An 18,844-nucleotide genomic window follows, 5' to 3' on the forward strand; every position below is an offset into this window, starting at 1 on the left:
GAGCATCGAAGCGGTTGACTCCCAGAAGATAGAGACATAAACGTGACTGTCTGGACTAGCAGTACATCAGATAGGATCCAAGTAGAATAGATTCTAGATCCATTTATGGATTAATTCACTTGTGAGGTTCATAGTGTGGCATACCTTAATCCTGCATGGATGATGGACTATATGTGCGTGATTCGTATACTTTGATGTAAGTAAAAGTCTGAGTTCAAATAGATAAGGAATCGAAAGTTGGCGCGTTGGGTATATGATTTATGTAGTATATAACATCATTCATAATAATGGAATTCATAGCCCAACTAAAGGGTAAATGACTTAATTACTATTTTATGTCACACCCCATTTTTATTTAGTTATCATTAGCTTTTAAACAAGAATGAGAATCTAGCCTATTGGTTAAGAACAAGCATAGCTATCCTTGTAACCCAAGTTTGAGTCCTTTCTTCTACTTTTTTTATTTTAATTTTGGCATACCTCATTGGTCAACCCCATTGCCGGCTAAAATAGTTGCCTTATGCATAAGATTCTTTCCTTCTTTTTTTTCCTCCTCCCTTCCTTGTTTACTCTACTTTTCACTCCCTTTGTTCCCCATCTTTCCTTTTCTTTCCCTAGATTCCTTTACATTCCATTTCTACTCCCCTTTGACTATTGCTACTCATCCTTAGTAACTAAGGAAAACAATTCATTTTGTTTTCTTCTCCATCTTTTCTCTTATCTCTCCATTTTTCTATCATCCACCTCTTGTGCCACCACATTTTGTTCTTGTCACCACTACAACCACCATTTTCCACCGTTTGCACCACCTCAACCAACCTTGCACCGCCACCTTTCCCTTTCTTTTTCTTTACTCCACCGCCGAACTTTCGCCTCCGCCACGTCACCATCTATTTCTTCTTTTCTCCTCCTGTCTTTTTTTCTTTGGTTATAACTAAATCCCTATCACTCTTTCTTCTATCTTTTTCAATTTGATACATAATATTATATTCATCTTTTCTTTTCTTTAATTTTATTTCTATTTCTCCATAATCGTTTCCCCTCCATCTTCTCAAGTTTCTCGTTGAACCTAATCTTTCCAATCTAGCTTGATAAAAAGTAAGTGATGATTACTTTAGTCTAATCTCAATTCCTTCTTTTTCTTTAAGAAGGTTGAATCTTATGTTTATTATATATATTATTTTTCATTGAAGAAAATCTTCAAGTCACGGAACTAGTCAAGGAAGTTCAAGCCATTCAACTTGTCCTATCAAAGATAGATTGCAATGATAAAGAGTTTGTGTTGTTTGCCATAATAAATCTACAATAATGAAACATGCTCATAAGTACATTTACCAAGTTTAATATAATAATTGAAAAGGACTTTATCAAATGATGCTCCCACTATTTTATTCAAAATTAATGTCCCTCATATTTTAATTTCGGAAAGACTTTTTCTAAAGTTTTCTAGTGGATAAGGATTCTTATTTCATCTCTTCTGAAGTTAGCTTTGGCTTTACTCTCAAGATTATGGTTATTTAGGTAAGCAACACTTGCTAATTACATCACATGTAACTCCTCTATTTTGTGAACAACTCTTATTCCAATCATCTCATGATTATCCAAAACTCTTGCCTCTAGGTATCTAATCATATTAGAGTAACCTAGTTAAGTTATTAATCGATATTATAACTAGTGAATACCACTTGCTTATTCTTCGCTTTTGACTAAGATAGATACTTGTACTTTGCTTTAGCAGAACCCACATTGTATCGATCGAGGCTTTAATGAGGGTAAATATTGGAAGGCAATCTTAACTTAAAATTTTATTGAAGGATTTTTAATATAATTAACCTCAAAATTAATGGTCAAAATTTGTCCATTTTAATCCTTTAATTGATCTTATCATTGTCCTATAACATGCATGCTAACATATCATCCATTGTATCATATACAATAAAAATATAAAATAGTAAATAAGTGCAATGGTTATAGCTCATAAAACTAAGGTGGTTCCTCCCAAGCCAATATGAGAACTGAAAGGAATCCTAATGCTGTATGCCGCTTCTCAAGCTTCCTTTCCATTTTAGGTTGCCCAACCTTCTTTTCCTCTAATCCACAGCAGCTTGTACAATTTACAATTATAGAAACTCGTTTTACATACGAAGGAGTAAGATGAGAAGAGAAATACAAGAGAAATATAGAAAGGTACAACACGCAACCCATATTTATAAAATTACAACATTTGTAATTAATAAATTAAATGGGCTATTGGGCTATAACCATGCATTTCCAAACAGAAAAACGGCGTGTAACATTGTTGGTTGAAATCCTTTGTGTGATGTCAATCCAAGCGCAATAAAAATGTCTTGGCCTCTACGTAGTCCACCCAGTCAACCACTAACAAAAAAACTCTTTGAACAATTTCAGAGAGTATTCAAAGATGGCTGCTAGACACCTTTTTTTTTAAGTGTTTACTTGGTAACACTAACACACTAAGAGATATCTTCCTTTTATTTTCTTTTGGTATCATATCTCAGAAAAGAAAAACGAGATTATTCCATTATTATTAGAGAAACAAAAGGAAAGTAATGAAAAGAATTATATTCTTTCCAAAAGAATATCACTTTCCAAGTCCTTTTATATTTTGACCGAAATTATTATTATAACTGTTTATATTAATAATTTTGGTAAAATATATACAATTAATATTTTATATGAATCAAATTTATATATTAATTTTAAATATGTTCTCTATTTGTGTCTGTTCAATATTTAACCATCAAATTAAATTAATTCAATAATTAATTTAATTCATGTGAAAGCTAAATACAATACCAAATGTATTTGGATTTTGTTCGCTTCAACTATAGGGTGTGACCACTGTAGGCTCTTATAATGTTAGTAGTAATTCGACATAACCTTTCTATGATAATCTTTTCATGTATTATATCCTTTTATCCTTAATATCTAGATTGGACACAAGTCATGGAATAGTCACACTTGTATAGTTCAATCTCATATTTCTTAATTTTTTGAGTAGACTACAATGAACAAATAAGTGTGATATCTCATATCAACTTATTCGAGCATGATCATGCATTTCTAGTCTCACTCCATCAAGAAGCCTAAAATATTGCTCCCATTATGTAGAAGGGATAAATCCTATCTTGATCAACCATATCCCACTACATAGATTATGGTATATCTAACGTCAGTTTTTATAGTACAACTTGTTATGGTAGATGTTTGACTGTATCAAAATATACGACTCATGATGTTGGGACAATGATGATCTCAGGTTTGAGGATCATATACATAGTTATCACTATGAGTAATATTGTGACTATTACATAATAATCTAAAAAAGATACTCATAGCGAGTCAGTCTCATATGTTGTTCTCTAACACATACTCATGTATTGATTTTGACATTTCTATGTCAATGATAAATTTTTGTCATCAATCAACTACACATTAGTCTCAATGCATTATTGTTGTCCAAGCCCACAATAATACTTGACTAAGGACCTTTTAAGAATAAACATATTTTCTTAGGACTTTATTATAATTTAAATTATCTATATACACAGAAAAAGAAACTGAAATAATAATGACAATGCCTTATATTAATAAACAAGATAAAACAAGTATGTAATTACAATCATGTCATGATTGATCTTTTGGCATACTATAACAATCATAGTTGGGGGCAAACAAATGGGCTCCCTCTCCCAAATGAAAAGCTCGTTCTCGAAGCGTTTTATCCATAAACATCGCAGTGAAAGAGCTCGTCTAGTTGAGGACTAAAGAGCAACCTTTGAGGATTTGGATTCAACAACGGTTTTTGGATGAAGAAGCCAATGACCTATTGGTAGTCACATCTAGGATATGAGATTTTGATATGGAAAGAATTTTAATTGATAGCGACGTTGCAATTGAAGTTCTACATTTGGAAGGCTTTCTAGTAGATGTCTCTTAAGATCCTAACTAGGAAAATTAGGTCCCATCTACGGCTTTGCCAACTAGCTAGTCAAGGTAAAAGGCTCTATTGTTTTGCCTATAACCATGAGAGATAGGGAACACACAGTTACAGTTTATGCAAAATTCCTAGTGGTTGACCAACCCTCTACCTTTAATGCTATATTTGGGAGGAACAATCAACAATATAAAATATAGCGACTAGAAATTGAAGTATAAAGATTAAATATTAAATTTAAATATTATAGAAGAACCAAAAATGATATTTGACTATTTCCCCATATAATGAAAAAGAAAAAGAAAAACACGAAACACTTGTCAATATAGAAAAATAAATTCAAAACATTTGATACAAACTAATTGAATTATAATAAAAAAAGGTGATAGATTTGGAATGGTTATTCAGGAGAACTAAAAAGTCTTATTGCATTGTCCTTATCAACAATCTGCCACTAAATATATCTATTATAGATGTCTGAAGAATGTTTTCCAATGATATAATTGTTGACACCATTTTTTGGAATGAAAACGGCATCGACTTGGGTTTTGAAAATGAAAACGAACATGGGAGTCGCCACCAATCCTTTTTGATAAGGTGTGATCGGGTCACCTTGAAAAGTGGTTGTTTTTAATAAACGATTTAATTTTATTAAAATAACGATTTTGGTCCACGAAATTCAGAAAAATGGGTTCGGGAGTTAATTACGTACGAGGAAGGATTAGCACCCTCGTAACGCCCAAAAATTGGTACCTAGTTGATTAGTTAATGTCTTAGTGTCGAAAAACTGAAAAATTTAAAGAGATTTAAAATACGATCCTAAAAAAAACTTGAATGACATGGATTGAGATTTAAGAGGATATTTGGCTATTTGGTCAAACGAGAAATCGAAACCTAGCACATTAGGGCACGTTTTCTGGAATCTCTAAATGCAAAATATTTCCTTTATTATTTTTTAGAAAAATCCTCATCTCGAGAAAATGACATGTCATATCCAATGCATTAGGACACAATGTATCGAATTCCCGATACGAGAATACATGCCGAAAAATTTACTTATTTAAAAAGACATTTAATTATCTCAGGTTTAGAAAAGGGATCATGCCCAGTAAGTTAGGACACAATCTTTTCTTAATTCTCGAGATCGTTTAAAAACTTGAGTTTGAAAAGATTCGTGTCTTTAGATTTATTGTGAAAGTCGAAACCCAGTAAGTTAGGGTACAATTTTCTCAAATCTAAACACGAAATTTTGTTTATTCAAAAGGCATAATTCATACATTGAATGAAATAATTTGACACGAAATAGTAGAAATAAGATATGATGTTAATATGCGTAACTAAGCAAATATGAATATGATAATGTAAATATGTATAATATGAACAATCATCAAAAATGAAATAAATAAATATAAGAGACAAATCAATCATATAATTGCAAATAAATAAACGAATAAAATTAAAAACATTCTTTCAAAACAAATAATAAAAATGTAAGTAAAGAAATGAACAAAGAAAATGTATAAAACTATAAAATATAAAAGATATATATATATATATATATATATATATATGTATACATAAAATTATGGAAATATATAAAACATGTATATATAAAAGTATGTATATATATGTATACTTTATATATTTATGTAAAAAGAAGAACTATGTACGTATAAACATATTATGTAAATGTATTCACGTGTATATATATATATATATAATATAAAATATAAAACATATGTACATATTTTAAAATTATTATATAAATAAGTATATACATATATACGTATGTAAATTAAAATATGAAAAGTATATACATATAGGTATATATATGAATCATAAAATATAAAATACATATATAAAGTACATATTTTAAAAATATGAAGAATATGTAAATATATATATATATATGAAAATAAAATACATATATAGATATGTATATGGATATGTAAAAATTATACAATATACATAAAAATGTAGGTATGTATATATGCATGTATAAATAAATTATAAAAATAGGTATGTTTATATGTATATATATTACAAAAAGATATGTGTACAAGTATATATATAAAAAAATATACGTATATATAAGCAATTATAATAATAATAACAACAATAATAATATGAAATTCGTTAAGAAAATAAACAAAATAGCAAAAGGATTAGATTAAACATTAAAACAAGATTCGGGGGGTTCAAAACGCAAATAAACGAAAAGGGAGGGACTGCACTGAACACGCATATAACATGGAGGGGCCAACAAAGAAAACTGCCCTTCCTTTAAAATGACGTAGTTCGGGTAAGGATTAAATTGAAAACGCAAATAATTTCCGGGTAAAATTCAAAAGATTAAAAAACTAATTTAAAGAGCATTAAAAAACGGAAGGACTAAACGTGCAATTAGCCCTTCCGTCAAAACACGCGGATCCCCTGAGGCAGGTGGGTCGGGTCTCGGGTCAGGAGCCCAAAACGACGTCGTTTTGGGGCTTTCTGACCCTATCAAACAACACGATTTTATACTTGTATTTAACCCTAAATTTTCGAAAACCCTCATTTCAACCACCCTTTTAAAAAATTCAAAACCCTCTCTCTCTCGAATGTCCCGCCATAATCGTCGCCATTGTGACCCAAGACCGTGATGCACAAACAAAGCTTTTTAGCCTTGACGAAAAGCGTCCTTGAGAGTCGAGCTCTCTCGACCTCTGAAACCAAAGAAAGAGCTCTTCAACCCCTCCTTAGGCCCGAATCGACGCGGAGAAGAAGGCCTCGACGGCGAGGTTGCGGCCGTCCAGTAAGTCTCTTTTCTTTTTATTATATACTGAATCAATAAAAAACACACAAAAGAAAAAATGAAATTAGAGTTTAAAATCTCTAAAATCGAAATGAGAAAAAAACAAAAATCACCTCAAGTTTTCTTGTTTTTATTTTTATTTTTTGCTAATATCCGTTTCTTTGATTACAAAAGTCGGAAGAAGAGACCCCCTGTTACAGTAGAGAAACTCGACTTTTATAGCCTCTATTACATGCTATTTTTTGTTATTTTTATTATTTTTTGGTTGCTATTGTTTGCGTGTTTCTTCTCTGCAGATGGTCGACGTGATGATGGCGGCGGCGGCGACAGGCGGTGGTGATAGGGCATGTGGCGGCAGAAGCAAGTGGATGACCCTAGGTGCGGCGCACCTAGGATTAGGGTTGTTTTTTTCTGATTTGGGTAGTTGGGCTTTAAATTTTGGGCTTTGTAATTGAGTTTTGGGTTTAGGTGATTTGGGTGTTGTATTTGGCTGGTGGGTTAGGTTTAGGTGGGCTTTTTTGGGCCTCGGGTCATAAAATTGGGCCCTACAGCTGCCCCTCTTTGCCCATTTTCGTGTAACGAGAATAGAGCAAAGACATCAAAAGGGACCAATTTTTGCCCGGTCTCGTCGAGTCTTGACTTCTCTTGACGCTTCTCTTCAAGTAGCTTCACTCTAGTCCACTGTGCCTTGTTTCCTCGATCCATTCCACTGCAACTTCAAAAACACAAGACTTGTAGCTTCAATCCACTTTGTTGTAACTTCAGGGGGTGAGGTTTGTGGTTTAAATTTACTTCCCTTCTATCTTGGGAAGATAAGATTCACCGTCTTTGATCTGCTCCACTACTGCTTAGGGATACAGAATCTACAATCTTTGACCTATTCCACTACTGCTTAGAGTGATAGGACTAATGGTTTAAATCTGCTTCTCCACTATCTTGGGAAGATAAGATTCACCATCTTCGATCTGCTCCACTACTGCTTAGGGTGATAGAATCTACAATCTTCGACCTACTCCACTACTGCTTAGGGAGACAGGACTAATGGCTTAAATATGCTTCTCCACTATCTTGAGAAGATAAGATTCACCATCTTCGATTTGCTCCACTACTGCTTAGGGTGACAGAATCTGCAATCTTCAACCTACTCCACTACTGCTTAGGGAGATAGGACTTGCTATTTTTAATCTGCTTTGCTACAAACTATGGTGTCTTCGATCTGCTTCACCATCAGTACAGGAAGGCAAGATCTGCTATCTTCACTGATCTGTTCTCTGGGGAACATGACCTGTATAATCTGTTTTATGAACCTAATTATGCCTAGTGATTAAGATGACATGATCAGAATGAATCAAATGCTCCTAGCTAGATGTGTATGAATGACATTTGAATGAATGCAAAATGTCATGAAGATGATTCCTTAATGCTTAGGTTATCATCACGCAAAAGCTTATTAAGGTATTATCACTGACGTGCTACAACACCTTCTTGCTCGGCTGGCATATTCAAAGAAACACTTAATCTGATTGCCCCCCACTGTGAACGTCAAAGTTCAACCCACTGGGACATAAAATTTGTACCATCAATCTCCCACTGTAACCCAAGGGTAGAAAGATAATGGCTTTTCTCAATCTTCTCCTATCGCGATTCAATAATACAGAATGTGAAGCTCTTTGGTCCTTTACCCCATTCTCAAGGTGTCATACCAAATGCTCATGCACAATTGCAAAATTTTCTTCTCCGAGAAAACCTTTTCTTATCACTTGGTGATCATTGCTTGTTTGTTCATTGAAGCTTTGTCACCAACACGGCATCTTGTCAATTTGTTCAATCAATGTTTTGACGACAAAATCCAAAAGGATGGTCTTAATTTAGACTCTTCCTTCTTAGATATTTCAACATTTAAACTTGGTGTGTTCTAAACAATAGTCCTGTTTCAGGTTCCTATATTATTTAGAAACTTCTAGAGTAATATGAAAAACTTCCATTGTGAAAGTATTATTAGTCCATTAATCATTATTCTAATGCAACATGCTTGAAAAAGATCATAACAATGGATGAACATAGAATTGATTTGGGAGCATAGCTCGAAATGAATAAATTATCAAGAATAAAAGAGGAATTGATTGGAACATGTATCTTGAAAAAGAATGAAGTATTCCAAGAACAACAAATTCAATATATAAATAGTATGAATGTTAGGTGCCCCAGATATCGCAGCTTGAACTTCTCTGTACAAACTTTCTGAAGACCTTTCTGAGTTTGACATGTATTTAGAAGATCTACAGGACTTTGTCGATGCCCCAAGATGTGCATACCCTTTCCTATTGATTCAGGTATAACAAGATCATCACATGCCCCAATTTGATCAAAATTTGGGCTGCTCTGATCACTTCATGCCCCATTTTGTTCCAAAATTTGAGCCACCCTTTTTGGGTTTTCAACTCAAATCTCCGTTGGTCTCAATGCGCCCTTTGCAGGTTTTCACCTTAGCCTCTCCTTTTCTTTTTTTTTCTTTTTTCTTTTTTGAAATATTTTTATTGACTCTGAACTCATAGGATTAGACATGTTCTTGTTATCCCTTCCGATCAAGATCGACACTTTTCCAGATAAAGCCTTCCACATAAGGTTCTTCCCAGCTTGGTATGAAGTTCTTTTTGTATGGAAAGGATCTTCTTCAATACCAGGTCCTCTCATGGAATTTTATAGGGCGAACTTTTTTTTTTGTGAGCTCGCATCATTTGTTTTTGGCTCATTTGACCCTGATGGATAACTTTGAACATTCCTCTTCAATTGGGATTGGATCCAAAAACTCAAAGAGAATAAAATCTCGACCTGAATAGGTGAAACTGTGATAAGCCAAAAAGGAGGGCGTTGCCCCGGCAGAGTTTTTTTTTACCATCATCTTTTTTTGGCGATATGGTGTTAATCTTGAATAGACTACAAACTTCTGATATCGTGCTCTTGTTCAAATTTAGTGCATTGTCAGATATGATCCTTTTCGGCATTACATGCTGACATGATTTTTTCTGAAAATTTACTGTCGACTTTATGACATTGGCATATGAAGCAGCTTCTTCCCGTGAAGATAAACTGATGACCACCAGCTCTTTTGGCGAGATCGACCCAACAACCTTCATACCCCACATAGGGAGAAGTCGTGGATTTCATTGATTCTTTGTAGGGTAAGATCTGTTTTTCATCTTGTTCTACCATCCTCAATAAGTCCGGAGATAGGCTACAATCCATGTCATCTTCAAAGTCGTGAGATCCCTCTAAACACATGTCTCGCTCAAAAGGAGATTCTAAGTCTGTAGCAGTGTCATTCATGTCGTTGATATTTAGGGACCTATTATAGGTACAAAAGAATATACAAAGAATATATGAAGTTATGTACAATATGATTATGAATGCAATAATGATTTGAAAGAAAGAATAAAAGAATAAAAATAATCATTCATAAGAAATGAAAGCATATTGGTTCAAAAAGATCGCAAATATGCATTCTATCAAAATAATGACGTTCAGACATGAGCCTATTTCACAAAAGAGTTCTTATTGCCTCTAGGCTAAAAACAACAAGTGTGTTCTAAATATTACTTTAAGTAAGCAATAAATACTACAGGGATCTCTTCTGTAGTCTAATTATTTAGAACATTTCCAGACTTATAAGGGCAAACATCTAATAAGATCTCTTCTTCAGTTGTTTCTTCGTATACGGCACTGTTGTGACCGTTTCCCAACATTTCTTCATTCATCGCATTCCCCTCATTATCCATGGGATTGAGTAGCGGATTTTCTGTACTGAGTGAGTCCTCAAATTTGACAATGCCCATATTGATAAACCTTTCGACCAGCTTTTTAAAGGCAGTGCAATTTTCTATAGAATGCCCCGTAATTCCCGCATGATAGTCACATTGCACATTTGTGTCATACCATTTGGGGTACGGAGGTTGTAAAGGCTTTAAGTAGAAAGGGGAGACAACATGTGCGTCAAATAAACTCTGATACAGCTCCTGGTACGACATTGGGATTGGTGCAAATTGAGACTTCTTAATGTTTTGCTTTTTGCCGGATTCTTGTCTTGGGGGTATTTGATGGCCAGTAGCAACCAACCTTTGCTGACCTACGGTAATCGGCTTTGAATAACCCTCGTTATACCTACCCGCATTATTCACCTCATTTTTTCTCTTCCTCGGGACCTTTGAAGTATTGCTTTGGGAGTTCCACTCTTGCCCTTTCTGTTTGTAACGATCTTCAAATTGTTTTGGGAACTCTATTTTCTCCTGTTTTGTTTCCATTAGATCATCAATGACAACAGGATTAGTTAGATTGCCCCTAAGATTAGAACCTGATTCTGTCGCGAAATTCACCGGTGTCAAGGTATTGGTCTGGTAGTGTGGTCGGATGTTAACAGTTACCCTTTGTGGGTATGTGTTTGGTTGTGCTTGGATGTTTGTTGAGGTAAGGTCTAGAAGATATGCATGACCTTCATTATCATTCCCAAAGTGGACCATTGGGTTTTTTCCTTTTTCTAACCTCATATCCAATAACTGGGTTAACTGGCTCATCAGATTTCTTTGGACTTCTAGTATCTGATCATTCATATCTTGTTGAAATTTGACTAATTGCTCTAGCATCTGTATTTGCATCTGCTCTAATCTCTCCAACCTTTGGTCCATTCCTTTAGTTTCTGTTCGAGTACTGCAAGAACGTTGGTTTTCCAGATTTGCTGAAATAACTTTACCTAATTAGGGTCACTTTAATGGTCGTTAATGATGTCATGTAATGCAAATGCATGAAATGAATGCAAAAAAGAGATGTTGATTTTTGGTTCAATTCTATTAGAAGAACTTTACTAGAAAACAAGTCTCTTTACATAAAACGGATATATATACGGCTTTGCCCTTATATTCCAAGACAACAATCCTTTTCTCCATCCAGATGAATCTTGCAAATTTTCAATGGAAGCCTCTACTTGCTCTTTTTTGCTTGATCCGGGCCACGACTTGTTAATCACTCATCCTCGTGACGCTCATTTACTTTTCTTTAAGAAAGTTCAGCGGCTCTCGAATAATCTTTGTTATCTTGAATTCTCGGGCAACGGAGCAATGGTCGTGTAGTCCTCCATTAAACTATCATCCTTCTCTTATCACGTTTTCTTGGACCATATTCGGACAACCGTATCGTCATCCACTTTATCAAGAAACCCATTTTCTTATGACAAGCTCTTTATTTAGCAACTGAACATGAATCAACACCTCTTTTTAATGATGAAAATGTAATGCAATCATAACAAAAAAAGAAAACAGGTTTGTACAAAGCAAAAGCAAGAAAGAATAAATAGAACACCTATTCGGGTGAATACTAGGGGTTCGAAGTGGTTCTACCTAGGGTAGGCTCTTAGGTTTACTACATGAGGTTTGGCTCTAAAGTAAGGGTACCCGAACCAGCAGATTCCTCGGTCGTCACCCATTATAGGCCCATATGGACCGAGTTCAATTCAGGGGAATACATTTTCCTATGGCTGCACGGAGATGAAAATCTCACGAAGACATAGGTACGGATGTATCCCGAAAGGGATCCGCTATCTTGCACGGAGGTGAAAACCTCACAAAGGAGTAGCTTCTCACTCCCACTTAAAAGGTGTGACCAACGGTCATGTAATGCAATGCAGGAAGATACCTAAACTTAAACTAACACAGCAATTATAAACCTCAACGATGAAAATTGTAATAGAGACCGATGAAATGCAATGAAAGGATCGTACATTTAAACCAAGTTTTAAAGTCCCCAGCGGAGTCGCCAAGCTGTTGACACTATTTTTTGGAATGAAAACGGGGTCGACATGGGTTTTGAAAATGAAAACGAACATGGGAGTCGCCACCAATCCTTTTTTATAAGGTGTGATCGGGTCACCTTGAAAAGTGGTTGTTTTTAATAAACGATTTAATTTTATTAAAACAACGATTTTGGTCCACGAAATTCAAAAAAATGGGTTCGGGAGTCGGTTACGTACTAGGAAGGATTAGCACCCTCGTAATGCCCAAAAATTGGTACCTAGTTGATTAGTTAATGTCTTAGTGTCGAAAAACTGAAAGCTTTAAAGAGATTTAAAATATGATCCTAAAAAAAACTTGAATGACATAGATTGAGATTTAAGAGGATATTTGGCTATTTGGTCAAATGAGAAATCGAAACCCAGCACATTGGGGCATGTTTTCTCGAATCTCCAAACGCAAAATATTGCCTTTATCATTTTTTAGAAAAATCCTCATCTTGAGAAAATGACATGTCATATCCAATGCGTTAGGACACAACGTATCGAATTCCCGATACGAGAATACATGCCTAAAAATTTACTTATTTAAAAAGACATTTAATTATCTCGGGTTTAGAAAAGGGATCATGCCCAGTAAGTTAGGACACGATCTTTTCTTAATTCTCGAGATTGTTTAAAAACTTGAGTTTGAAAAGATTCGTGTCTTTAGATTTATTGTGAAAGTCGAAACCCAATAAGTTAGGGTACAACTTTCTTAAATCTAAACACGAAATTTTGTTTATTCAAAAGGCATAATTCATACATTGAATGAAATAATTTGACACGAAATAATAGAAATAAGATACGATGTTAATATGCGTAACTAAGCAAATATGAATATGATAATGTAAATATGTATAATATGAACAATCATCAAAAATGAAATAAATAAATATAAGAGACAAATCAATCATATAATTGCAAATAAATAAACGAATAAAATTAAAAACATTCTTTCAAAACAAATAATAAAAATGTAAGTAAAGAAATGAACAAAGAAAATGTATAAAACTATAAAAATATAAAAGATATATATATATGTGTATACATAAAATTATGGAAATATATAAAACATGTATATATAAAAGTATGTATATATATGTATACTTTATATATTTATGTAAAAGAAGAACTATGTACGTATAAACATATTATGTAAATGTATTCACGTGTATACATATATATATATATAATATAAAATATAAAAACATATGTACATATTTTAAAATTATTATATAAATATATAAAAATAAGTATATACATATATACGTATGTAAATTAAAATATGAAAAGTATATACATATAGGTATATATATGAATCATAAAATATAAAATACATATATAAAGTACATATTTTAAAAATATGAAGAATATGTAAATATATATATATATATATATATGAAAATAAAATACATATATAAATATGTATATGGATATGTACAAAATTATACAGTATACATAAAATGTAGGTATGTATATATGCATGTATAAATAAATTATAAAATAGGTATGTTTATATGTATATATATATTACAAAAAGGTATGGGTACAAGTATATATATAAAATATATATAAAAATATACGTATATATATAAGCAATTATAATAATAATAACAACAACAATAATAATATGAAATTCGTTAAGAAAATAAACAAAATAGCAAAAGGATTAGATTAAACATTAAAACAAGATCCGGGGGTTCAAAACGCAAATAAACGAAAAGAGAGGGACTGTCCTGAACACGCATATAACATGGAGGGACCAACAAAGAGAATTTCCCTTCCATTAAAACGACGTAGTTCCTGTAAGGATTAAATTGAAAACGAAAATAATTTTCGGGTAAAATTCAAAAGATTAAAAAACTAATTTAAATAGCAATAAAAACGGAAGGACTAAAAATGAAATTAGCCCTTCCGTCAAAACACGCGGATCCCCTGAGGCAGGCGGGTCGGGTCTCGGGTCAGGAGCTCAAAACGACGTCGTTTTGGGGCTTTCCTGACCCTATCAAAACGGCGCAGTTTTATACTTGTATTTAACCCCAAATTTTCTGAAAACCCTCATTTCAGCAACCCCCTTTTTAAAAAAATTTCAAAAACCCTCTCTGTCTCTTGAATGTCCGGCCATAATCGTCGCCGCCGTGACCCAAGACCGGCGATGCACAAAACAGGCTTTTTAGCCTTCGTCGAAAGGCGTCCTTGATAGTGGAGCTCTCTCGACCTACGAAACCAAAGAAAAGAGGTCTTCAACCCCTCCTTAGGCCCGAATCGGACTCGGAGAAGAAGGCCTCCGACGGCGAGGTTGCGGCCGTCCGGTACGTCTCTTTTTCTTTTTTATTATATACGAATCAATAAAAAAACACACAAAAAGAAAAAAAATGAAATTAGAGTTTAAAATCTCTAAAACCGAAATGAGAAAAAAACAAAAATCACCTCAAGTTTTCTTGTTTTCATTTCTTTTTTTGCTAATATCTGTTTCTTTGATTACAAAAGTCGGAAGAAGAGACCCCCTGTTACAGTAGAGAAACTCGGCTTTTATAGCCTCTATTTTTATTATTTTTGGTTGCTGTTGTTTGCGTGTTTCTTCTCTGCAGATGGCTGACGTGACAGTGGCGGCGACGGCGAGCAGGGCAGGTGGTGATGGGGCATGCGGCGGCAGAAGCAAGTGGATGACCCTAGGTGCGGCACACCTAGGGTTAGGGTTGTTGTTTTCTGATTTGGGTAGTTGGGCTTTAAACTTTGGGCTTTGTAATTGAGTTTTGGGTTTAGGTGATTTGGGTGTTGTATTGGGCTGGTGGGTTAGGTTTAGGTGGGCTTTGTTGGGACTCGGGTCATAAAATTGGGCCCTACAATAATAAAGTTTTAAAAGTTTTCATAAAAAAAAATCATGGGTGTTGTGGATCTATTTTAAGGAATGTGTCTGTTGAGGTATGAAGTTGGTAATATATGTTTTTTATTATTATTATATTTCATTATGCGAAGATTATGGTAGGGTTAGTGTGGAGAAATTAAATATGTTCATGACTTGGGGATATATATTTTTTGTTATCTATGTTTTATTTCATGTAGTAATTTGTAATTTTTTGAAAGGTAAAAATATTGACTGATGGAAGTATCAGAGAGATTTGCAACAATCCAAGGCACTTAAAAAAGCACTTCAACCACACATAGCTAGCTAGAAATTTGAGTAGTAAAACTGGGACTCTAATAAGCAAAACTCATCCTCGTTAAGTTACCAAACTACCTAGTATGAAAAGGTATAGAAAGAAGGTTCTAAGATTTGTAGGATTTTTATCGTGTTCTTCATCTAGGTCACCACCACTTCATGGTTATAGCATTTTATATTAATTTTCATGTTGGTGTTTCGTTATTCTATGTCTCAAGCATTTTTAATTCCCAAGTATTGTGGATTATAGGGTTTTTTACTAAAACAATACAAAAAATTTAAAAAGTATCAAAATAGTATATATTTTTTATTTACTAAAATGGTAAAAAAACAGTTAAAAAAAAAACAGAAATATGGGCTTGCCACAGGCGGCACTAACATGTTCGTATTTCGGCCTTTTTTTCGTATTTTTTTCTCGGATTTTATTATTTTAAAAAAATATAATATTTTCTAATTTTCTAATTTTACATTATTTTGGTACATTATATTTGAAATATATTCATTCAGTGTGTTTTTTAAATAAATTAAAAAAACCCTTATTTCGACCCTTTGTTTGTATTTTTTCCCTGAATTTTATTACTTTCAATAAAAATATATTATTTTCGTATTTTATTATTTTACATTATTTTAGTACATTATGTTTGAAATGTATTAATTTACTGTATGTTTTAAATAAATTAAAAAACCCTTATTTCGCCCTTTGTTTGTATTTTTCCCGGATTTTATTACTTTTAAAAATATACTATTTTCTAATTTTCTAATTTTATATTATTTTAGTACATTATGTTTGAAATGTATTCATTTAGTGTGTTTTTAAATAAATTTAAAAAACCCTTATTTTCGCCCTTTATTCGTATTTTTTCCGAATTTTATTACTTTCAATAAAAATATATTATTTTCGTATTTTATTATTTTACATTATTTTAGTACATTATGTTTGAAATGTATAAATTTACTGTGTTTTTAAATAAATTTAAAAAACCCTTATTTCGCCCTTTGTTCGTATTTTTTCCGTATTTTATTACTTTAAAAATATATTACTTTCTAATTTTATTATTTTACATTATTTTAGTACATTATGTTTGAAATTTATTCATTTAGTGTGTTTTTTAAATAAATTTAAAAAAACCTTATTTCGCCCTTTATTCGTATTTTTTCCCGAATTTTATTACTTTCAATAAAAATATATTATTTTTATTTTAATATTTTACATTATTTTAGTACATTATGTTTGAAATGTATTAATTTACTATGTTTTTAAACAAATTTTAAAAAAATTTTGCCCTTTGTTCAGTATTTTTTCCCCAAATTTTATTACTTTAAAAAATACTATTTTCTAATTTTATTATTTTACATTATTTTAGTACATTATGTTTGAAATATATTCATTTAGTGTATTTTTAAATAAATTTTTAAAAAACTTATTTCGCCCTTTATTCAGTATTTTTTCCTGATTTTATTACTTTCAATAAAAAATACACTAAATTAATACATTTCAAACATAATGTACTAAAATAATGTAAAATAATAAAATTAGAAAATAGTATATTTTTTTAAAGTAATAAAACCTGGGAAAAATAATACAAACAAATGGCCGAAATACGAATATGTTGGTGTCGCCTCTGCCACAGGCACCTTTGGTGTTGCCTGTGGCAGGCCCATATTTTTTATTTTTTTATTTATTTTTAACTATTTTTTTGTACCATTTTGGTAAATAAAAAAACTATTTTAATATTTTTTAATATTTTGTATTATTTTAAATATTAGGTCATTTTGTAAGCTGACCATCTTACAAATTAAAGTGGATGCTTAGTTGAGACAAGAATAAAATTATAATAAAAGAATTGTTTATTATTTTATTATAATTTTTCTTTAATTCTTTTATAAAATTTACAATATAACATAAATATGAATAGTTATTTTCAGTATACTATTTTACCTAATCCAATTATATAATTACAAAATTTATTCGTTCTCAATAATTTTTATTGAGTAGTTAGAGTTGTTATAATATATTATTTAAATTTAGTTGGTAAATTTTATTAAATATGAAAATCAGAAGCATATCATTTTTTTTCAAAATAACCTTTTTTTATTTTAGTGATATAATTTTTGTTTATATTTGTTTAAAATTTTGATGTTGTTTTATTGATATATGAGTTGATATTATGATAATTAGAAATAGTATGTATAAAAAGTATAATTTTATATAATTGATCCAAACACAAAATGTTATGAAGAGAGTCAAGTTATATATAATTTTATGACATAACTATTGTTGTCAGTGTAGGAGATTGTGGATTTGAGTGCATTGAAGTACATTATCCTCCTATTTATGGGTTGGGGAGGAGCTATATGTAATTTTAGGTTTTATATCAAAAGGAGCAAATATAATCAGAACCTTAAAATTTCTTTTTTATTAATTGGGGGTGAGAAATAGAAATTATAAATGTTTGTTTGAAAGCTGTTTTTTTTTTTTCCTTTCATTATTTAAGCTTAATATTTGGTGCCTACGGGTAACTAGGGATAGAGGCGGATAAGGGGGGCACGCAAGGGCCTTGGCCCCCCCTAAAATAGAAAATTTCTATTTAGAACCTTTAAATTTTTTTAAAATTTTAAATTAGTAAAGGTAATATTATACTTTGACCCCTTAAAATTATAAAAATTTGATTTAATCCTTTAAAAATTATAAAAATATAGACTATAAAAAATTAAAATTTCATTCGGCCGCCCCTAAAAATTTGTTCTGGCTTCGCCCCTGACTAGGGAAAGGAGAAGTGCCAAAGAAAGAGAGAGGAAAAAGAGAAGGAAAAGAAAGATAAAATAATTAAAAAATATTTTTTTATTTAAACATTTTTATATATTAATAATTTATTATAGATTTATCAAATTCATATTATTTTATTTCAATTTATATTATATTATTTTTATTTTAATGACATCAATTTATAAAAATATTTAAATAATTTATCTAAACAAAATCATTTTATATCATTTTAACTTTAGATGATATATTTAAATTGTTGTTCCACATGTTGAATTGCAAATTAATTTAGAATTTACTAAAAAATTTTAACAAAGAAATAACTTAAATATTTTATTTATATTAAA

At 31.7% G+C, this 18,844-nt stretch overlaps 1 long non-coding RNA gene across 1 annotated transcript; it reads left to right on the top strand.

Moving 5' to 3' along the window:
* The first annotated feature begins 14,602 nt into the window (after positions 1-14,602).
* On the top strand, positions 14,603-15,639 carry LOC105804124 (uncharacterized). Its single transcript, XR_001136741.2, has 2 exons — positions 14,603-14,882; positions 15,162-15,639. It is a non-coding gene; the product is annotated as an uncharacterized LOC105804124 (long non-coding RNA).
* Positions 15,640-18,844: the final 3,205 nt, after the last annotated feature.

The sequence above is a fragment of the Gossypium raimondii genome, chromosome 11 (assembly GCF_025698545.1).
Source record: "Gossypium raimondii isolate GPD5lz chromosome 11, ASM2569854v1, whole genome shotgun sequence".
NCBI lineage: Eukaryota > Viridiplantae > Streptophyta > Magnoliopsida > Malvales > Malvaceae > Gossypium > Gossypium raimondii.